This window comes from Phaenicophaeus curvirostris, unplaced genomic scaffold (assembly GCF_032191515.1).
Source record: "Phaenicophaeus curvirostris isolate KB17595 unplaced genomic scaffold, BPBGC_Pcur_1.0 scaffold_48, whole genome shotgun sequence".
Taxonomy (NCBI): Eukaryota; Metazoa; Chordata; class Aves; order Cuculiformes; family Cuculidae; genus Phaenicophaeus; species Phaenicophaeus curvirostris.
In genome coordinates, this window is record NW_027206671.1 from 414,868 (window position 1) to 424,062 (window position 9,195).

Consider the following 9,195-nt stretch of genomic DNA (forward strand, 5'->3'; position numbering starts at 1 on the left):
ATGATAGTCTATGGTGACATCATTGTCATTTAAAATGTCTGTGTCGTCTGTGTCTATTGTGACATCATTTTCATTTATAACGTCTGTGTCATCTGAGTTATCTGTGTTGTCTGTCGTCTCTGGCGTCTGTGTCTATTTTGAAATCATTGTCATTTATAATGTCTGTGTCGTCTGTGTTTTCTCTGTATATTTGTGACATCATTGTCATTAAAAATGTCTGTGTCGTCTGTATCTTTTGTGTCTATTGTTACGTAATTGTCATCTATAATGTCTATGCCGTCTCTGTCGTCTGTGCATAATGTGACATCATTGTCATTTTTTATGTGTGTCTTCATTGTCGTCTGTGTCTATTTTGACATCATTGTCATTTATAATGTCTGTTTCATCTCTGTCTATTTTGACATCATTGCAATTTATAATGTCTGGGTCGTCTGTGTCATCTTTGTTTATTGTAACATCATTTTCATTTATAATATCTGTGTCGTCTGTGTTTATTGTGACATCATTTTCGTTTATAAAGTCTTTGACGTCTTTGTCGTCTTTTTCATCTGTTTTTATTGTGGTATCATTTTCATTTGTAACATCTGTGTCCTCTGTGTTCTCTGTGTTTATTTTGAAATCCATGTCTTTTATAATGTCTGCGTCCTCTGTGACTTCTGTGTCTATTTTGACATTGATGTTACTTATAATGTCTGTGTTGTCTGTGTCTATTGTTACATAATTGTCATTTATGATGTCTTTGCCATCTCTGTCATCTTTGTATATTGTGACATTATTTTCAGTTTTAATGTGTGTCTTCTGTGTAGTCTCTGTCTATTGTGACATCATTGTCATTTATCATGTCTGTTTCGTCTGTGTCTATTGTGACATCATTTTCATTTATAATGTGTGTCGTTTCTGTCTTCTGTGTCGTGTCTGTCATCTGTGTCTATTGTGACTTCATTGTCATTCATAATCTCTATGTCTTCTTTTTTTCTGTGTAGATTGTGTCGTCTTTTTTGTCTGTGTTTATTGTGACATCATTGTAATTTATAAAGTCTGTGTTGTCTGAGTCATCTGTGTTATCTGAGGCGTCTGTTGCTTCTGTGTCTATTTTGTAATAATTGTCATTTATAATATCTGTGTCTTTTGTTTTGTCGGTGTCTATTGTGATTTCATTGTCATTAAAAATGTCTGTGTTGTTGGTGTCATCTGTGTCTACTGTGACATCATTGTCATTTATAGTGTCTGTGTATTCTGTGTCCTCTGTCTTTTGTGACATCCTTGTCATTTATACAGTCTGTGTTGTCTGTGTCTATTGTGACATCATTGTAATTTATAATGTCTGTGTCGTCTGTGTGTATCGTGACATACTTGTAATTTATAATATCTGTGTCTTCTGTGTAGTCTGTGTCTATTGTGATATTTTCATTTATAACATTTGTGTTGTCTCTGCCTATAGTAACATCATTTTCGTTAATTATGTCTGTATTTTGTGTCGTCTTTGTAATTTGTGACCTCATTGTCATTTATAATGTCTGTGTCGTCTGTGTAGCCTGTGTAATCTGTGTCGTCTGTGTCTCTTGTGATATCATTGTCATTAATGATGATTGTGTAGTGTGTGTTGTCTCTGTCTATTGTGACATCATTTTAATTTATAATGTCTGTCTCGTCTGTGTGGTCTGTGTTTACTTTGACATATTTTTCATATATAATGCCTGAAAGCTGGTGAAAGGGCTGGAGAACAGGCCTTATGAGGAGCGGCTGAGAGAGCTGGGGTTGTTTAGCCTGGAGAAGAGGAGGCTGAGGGGTCACCTCATTGCTCTCTACAACTACCTGAAAGGACGTTGTAGAGAGGAGGGTGCTGGCCTCTTCTCCCAAGTGACAGGGGACAGGACAAGAGGGAATGGCTTCAAGCTCCGCCAGGGGAGGTTTAGGCTAGACGTTAGGAAAAAATTCTTTACAGAAAGGGTCATTGGGCACTGGAACAGGCTGCCCAGGGAGGTGGTTGAGTCACCATCCCTGGAGGTGTTTAAGGCACGGGTGGACGAGGTGCTGAGGGATATGGTTTAGTGTTTGGTAGGAACGGTTGGACTCGGTGATCCGGTGGGTCTCTTCCAACCTGGTTATTCTGTGATTCTGTGATTCTGTAATTGTGACATCATTTTCATTTATTTTGTCTGTGTCGTCTGTGTCTTCTGTGACATCATTGTCATTTATAATGTCTTTTTTTTCTGTGTCGTCTGTGTCTGTTGTGATATCATTGTCAATAATATCTGTGTCGTCAGTATGGCTGAGTCATCTGTGTCTATTGTGAAAACATTGTCATTTATAACGTCTGTGTCGTCTGTGTTGTCTGGGTCTTCTGTATCTATTTCGGCATCTTTTTCATTTATAATGTGGGCGTCTTCTTTGTCATCTGTATAGTCTGGGTCGTCTGTGACCTCTGTTTCTATTGTGACATCATTGTCATTTGTAATGTCTCTGTCGTCTGTGTTGTCTCTCTATTGTGACATTGCTTTCGTTAATAATATCTGTGTTGTCTCTGTCATCTGTATCTATTGTAACATCATTGTCATTTATAAAGTCTGTGTCGTCTGTGTCTATTTTGACATAGTTGTCATTTTTAATATCTGTGTCGTCTGTGTTTTGTGACATCGTTGTCATTTATAATGTCTTTGTCGTCTATGTTTTCTGTGTCAATTGTGACATAATTTTAATTTATAAAGTCTGTGTCGTCTGTGTCTATTGTGACATCTTTGTCATTTATAATGTCCGTCATTTGTCGTCTCTGTTGTGACATAATTTTCTTATATGTCTGTGTCTTCTTTGTCGTCTGTGTCTTCTTTGTCGTCTGTGTCTATCGTGACATCATTGTCATTTATAATATCTCTGTCATCTGTGTATGTTTTGACATCATTGTCATTTATGTCTGTGTCACCTCTTTATATTGTGACATCATTTTCATTTATAATGTGTGTCTTCTGTGTCGTCTGTGTGTATTTTGAAACAATTTTCATGTATAATGTCTGTGTCATCTTTGCCTACTTTGACATCATTGTCATTTTTAATGTCTGTGTGTTCTGTGTCATCTGTGTCTATTGTGGTATCATTGTCATGTATAATATCTTGTCATCTGTGTCGTTTGTGTCTATTGTGACATCATTCTCATTTATGTTGTCCGTGTGGTCTGTGTCATATTTGTCTATTGTGACATCACTGTTATTTAAAATGTCTGTGTCGTTTGTGTCATCAGGGTCATCTGTGTCATCTGTGATATCATTTTCATTTATACTGTGTCATCTCTGTTTATTGTGACATCATTGCCATTTATAACATCTGTGTCGTCTGTGTCGTCTCTCACTTCTGTGCCTATTGTGAAATCACTGTCATTTTCAAAGTCTGTCTTGTCTGTGTCATCTGTGTCTATTGTGACAACATTGTCATTTATAATGTCTTTGTCTTCTGTATCATCTGTGTCTATTGTAAAATTGTTGTCATTTATAACGTCTGTATCGTCTCTGTCGTATGTGTCTATTGTGACATCGTAATTTACACAATCTGTGTAATCGTTGTCGTCTGTGTCTATTGTGACATCATTCTCATTTATAATGTCTGTGTCTTCTGTCTATTGTGACATCGTCATTTATAATGTCTTTGTGGTCTGTGTGGTCTGTCTCTATTGTGACATCATTATCATTTATAATGTCTGCGTAGTCTGTGTCATCTGAGGCTATTGTGACATTATTTTCATTTATTATGTCTATGTCGTCTGTGTCATCTGTGTCGTCTGTGTCTCTTGTGATGTCATTGTCATTAATGATGATTGTGTAGTATGTGTCATCTGTGTCTATTGTGACATCATTATCATTTGTACTGTCTGTTTCATCTGTGTCTTTTGTGACATCATTTTAATTTATAATGTCTGTGTCGTCTTTCTCATCTGTGTGGTCTGTGTCTATTGCTACATATTTTTCATTTATAATATGTGTGTCTGTGTCATCAGAGTCTATTAAGATATCATAGAAGACAGACATTATAAATGACTGTGTCATCTTTGTCATCTGTGTATATTGTGACATAATTGTCAATTATAATGTCTGTGTCGTCTGTGTCTATTGTGACATCATTGTCATTTATGATGTCTCTGTCATCTGCCGTTTGTATTTTATGTTTCGTCTCTGTTGTCTGTGTCTATTGTGAAATCATCGTCATTTATAATGACTGTGTCGTCTGTTTCGTCTTTGTCTATTTTGACATAATTTTCATTTATAACATCTGTCGTCTATGTCTATTGTGACATCATATTCATTTGTAGGGTCTGTGTTCTCTGTGTCATCTGTGTCTATTGTGACATCATTGCCATTTATAATGTCTATGTCATCTGTGTCTATTGTGATGACATTGTCATTTATACTGACTCTCTAATCTGTGTCTATTGTGACATCTTTTTCATTTTTAATGTCTGTGTCGTCTGTGTCTATTGTGACATCATCTGCGTCTTCTCTGTCTATTGTGACATAATTGAAATTTATAATATCTCTGTCGTCTGTGTCATCTGAATCGTCTATTGTGATATAGTTTTCATTTATAATGTCTTTGTCGTCTGTGTCTATTGTGACATCCTTGTCATTTGTAATGTATGTGTCGTCTGTGACGTCTGTTTCTATTGTGATAAATTATTCTTTAACAATGTCTTTCTTGCATATCTCGTCTCTGTCCTCTGTGTCGTCTGTGTTTATTGTGACATCATTGTCATTTTTAACATGAGTGTCGTCTGTGTTGTCTGTGTCTATTGTGACATCATTGTCTTTTATAATATTCCTGTCGTCTGTGTCCACTGTGTCAATTGTGACATCATTGTCCTTTATAATACCTGTGTCGTCAATATTGTCTTTTTCGTCTGTGTCGTGTGTGTCTATTGTGAAGTCATTTTCATTTATAATGTCTGTGTCGTCTGTGTCTATTGCGACATCACTTTCATTTATTACGTCTGTGTCGTCTGTGTTGTCTGTGTCTATTTTGAATTCATTTTCATTTATAATGTCTCAGTCGTCTTTGTCGTCTGTATCAATTGTGACATAATTTTCATTTATAAATTTTTCTTCGTCTCTGTCTATTGTGACATCATTTTCATTTATAATGTATGTGTCGTCTGTGTCTATTATGACACAATTTTCTTTAATAAGGTCTTTTTTGCAAATTTAGTCTCTGTCCTCTTTGTTGTCTGTCTCATCTGTGTCTATTGTGGCATCATTGTCATTTATAATGTCTTTGTCGTCTGTGTCTTCTGGTCTATTATGACATCATTGTCATTTATAGTAACTGTGTCATCTCTTTCATATATGTCTACTGTGACATCATTTTCTTTAATAATGTCTTTGTTGCATATGTCATCTCTGTCCACTGCGTCATCTGTGTCGTCTGTGTCTCTTGTGACATCATTGTCATTTATAATGTCTGTCTTGTCTCAGTCGTCTGTGTCTATTGTGACATCATTGTCATTTATAATGTCTGTCTCGTCTTTGTCTGTTGTGACATCATTGACATTTATAATGTCTGTGTCTTCTGTGTCTATCGTAACATCATTTTAATTTCTTATGTCTTTGTCGTCTGTGTCGTCTGTGTGCTCTGAGTCGTCTCCGTCTGCGGTGACATCCTTTTCATTTATAATGTTGGTGTCGTCTGTGCTGTCTGAGTCTTTCTTGACATCATTGTCATTTATAATGTCTTTGTTGTCTGTGTCGTCTGTGTCTATTGTGACATCATTGTCATGTATAATGTCTGTGTCGTTTGTGTGTGTTGTGACATCATTTTCATTTAAGTAAGGGAAGCAGGATGTATGTAAGTCCTATACCATTGGTTTTATAGTTTATAATTTTTTTCGGATTGATGATCTCCACCTGCCCTGTGAACGTGCCATGATTATTTTTCTTTTCTTGCACACTTATATATCAGATATATTTTTCTCAGTTCTTGAGACAAAAAAGGGGGAAAGAAATATGGAACGAATAAATGAAAATATTTAAACACACTCTGGGTGCCTTAACTGCCAACTTTCAAGGTTGGGCTTGATGACCCGGTGGGTCTCTTCAGACCTGGTTATTCTATGATTCTATGATTTATAAAGTCTGTGTCTTCTCTGTGGTCTCTCGTGTGTGTTTATTTTGACATCATTTTCATTTATAATATCTGTGTCGTCTGTGTTGTCTCTGTCTATTGTGACATCATGGTCATTTATAATGTCTATGTTGCATGTCTCGTTACTGACCTCAGTGTCGTCTGTGTCGTTTGTGTCTATTGTGACAACATTGTCATTTATAAGGTATTTGTCGTCTTTGTCGTCTGTGTCTATTTTGACAACATTGTCATTTATTATGGCTGTTAAGTCTACGTCTATTGTGACATCATTTTCATTTTTAAAGTCTGTGTTGTGTGTGTCGTCTCTGTCTATTGTGACATCATGGTCATTTATAATAGGAGTGTCACATGTGTCATCTGTGTTGTCTGTGTCTAGTGTGACATAATTTTCATTTATAATGTCTTTGTAGTCTGTGTTTATTGTGAGATCATTTTCATTTATAATGTCTGTGTCGTGTTTGTCTGTTGTGACATTATTTTCATTTACAATGTCTGTGACGTCTGTGTCTATTGTGACATCATATTCATTTACAACGTCTGTGTCATCTGTGTCGTCTGTGTCTATTATGACATCGTTGTCATTTATAATGTCTGTGTCTTCAGTGTCTATTTCCACATCATTGTAATTTATAAAGTCTGTGTCGTCTGTGTCTATTTTGACATCATTTTCATTAATAAGTTCTTTGTCGTCTGTGTCGTCTGTGTCTATTGTGACATCATTGTCATTTATAATGTCTGTGTGGTCTCTGTCCTGGGTGTCTATTGTGACCTCAATTCCATTTCTATTGTCTGTGTGTCTGTGTCTATTGTGACATCATTGTCATTTATATTGTCTGTTTCGTCTGTCTTGTCTGGGTCTATTGTGACATCACTGCCATTTATAATATCTGTGTCATCTGTTTCCTCTCTATTGTCTCTGTTGTCTGAGACTATTGTGACATCTTTGTCATTTATTATATCTGTGTCTTCTGTGTCGTCTGTGTATATTGTGACATCATTGTCATTTATAATGTCTGTGTCGTCTGTGTTTCTGGGTCATCTGTGTTGTCTGTGTCTATTGTGACATCATTGTCATTATAATTTCTGTGTCGTCTTTGTCTTCTGCTTCATCTCTCGTCTATGTCTATTGTGGCATCATTTTCATTTTTAATGTCTGTGTCTATTGTGACATCAGTGTAATTAATAATGTCTGTGTTGTCTGCGTCGTCTCTGTCTATTGTGACATAATTGAAATTTATAATATCTGTGTCGTCTGTGTCATCTGAATCGTCTGTGTCTATTGTGATATAATTGTCATTTATAATGTCTTTGTTGTCTGTGTTTATTGTGACATCATTGTCATTTTTAATGTATGTGTCGTCTGTGATGTCTGTTTCTATTGTGATTACTTTTTCTTTAACAATGTCTTTCTTGCATATCTCGTCTCTGTCCTCTGTCATCTGTGTCGTCTGTGTCTATTGTTACATCATTGTCATATATAATGTCTGTGTTGTATGCGTCGTCTGTGTTTATTGTGACCTCATTGTCATTTTTAACATGAGTGTCGTCTGTGTTGTCTGTGTCTAGTGTGACGTCATTTTCATTTATAATGTCTGTGTCGTCTGTGTCTATTGTGACATCATTGTCTTTTGTAATGTCTGTGTCCTCTGTTTCTATTGTGACATCTTTGTCATTTATAATGTCTCTGTCGTATGTGTTGTCTGTGTGGTCTGTGCCGTCTGTGTCTATTGTGACATCATTGTCATTTATTATGTCTGTGTCGTCTGTGTCTATTGTGACATCACTTTCATTTATAATGTCTATGTCGTCTGTGTCTATTTTGAATTCATTGTCATTTATAATGTCTATGCCGTCTGTGTCTATTTTGATATCGTTGACATTTATAGTGTCTTTAACGTCTCTGTCGTTTCTGTCATCTGTCTCGTCATTGTCTATGGTGACGTCATTTTCATTTATAATGTCTCTGTCTTATGTCTCGTCTGTGTTTATTGTGACATCGTTGTCATATATAATATCATTTTCATCTCTATTGTCTGCCTTTATTGTGACATCCTTTTCATTTCTAATGTCTGTGTCTTCTGTGTCGTCTGTGTTTATTGCGACTTCATTGTCATAACGTCAGAGTCGTCTGTGTTGTCTGTGTCTAAAGTGACATCATTTTCATATATGCTGTCTTTGTAGTCTGTGTCTTCTGTGTCTATTGTGACATCATTGTACATTATCATGTATGTCGTCTGTGTTGTCTCTGTCGTCTGTGCCTATTGTGAAAAAACTGTCATTTGTAATGTCTTTGTCATCTGTTTCTTTTGTGACATCACTGTCATTTATCATGTTTGTCATCTGTGTCGTTTGTGTCGTCTGTGTCTATGGTGACTTCATTGTCATTTATAATGTCAGTGTCCTCTGTGTCTACTGTGTCTTCTGTGTCTATGGTGAAATCATTGTCATTTATAATGTCTGTGTCGTCTCCGTCTGCGGTGACATCATTGTCATTTATAATATCTGTCTTCTGTGTCTATCATAACATCATTTTAATTTATTATGTCTTTGTCGTCTGTGTGCTCTGTGTCGTCTGTGTCGTCTCCGTCTGCGGTGACATCATTGTCATTTATAATGTCGGTGTCGTCTGTGCTGTCTGGGTCTATCTTGACATCATTGTCATTTATAATGTCTGTGTTGTCTGTGTCGTCTTTGTCTATTGTGACATCATTGTCATTTATAATGTCCGTGTCGTCTCTGTCTTCTGTGTGTATTTTGACATCATTGTCATTTATATTGTCTGTGTCGTTTGTGTGTGTTGTGACATCATTGTCATTTAAGTAAGGGAAGCAGGATGCATGTGAGTCCTATACCATTGGTTTTATAGTTTATAATTTTTTTCGGATTGATGGTCACAACCTGCCCTGTGAACGTGCCATGATTATTTTTCTTTTCTTGCGCATTTATATATCAGATATTTTTTTCTCAGTTCATGACAGAAAAAAGGGGGAAAGAAAAGGAAAAGAATAAATGAAAATATTTAAACACACTCTGGGTGCCTTAACTGCCAACTTTCAAGGTTGGGCTTGATGACCC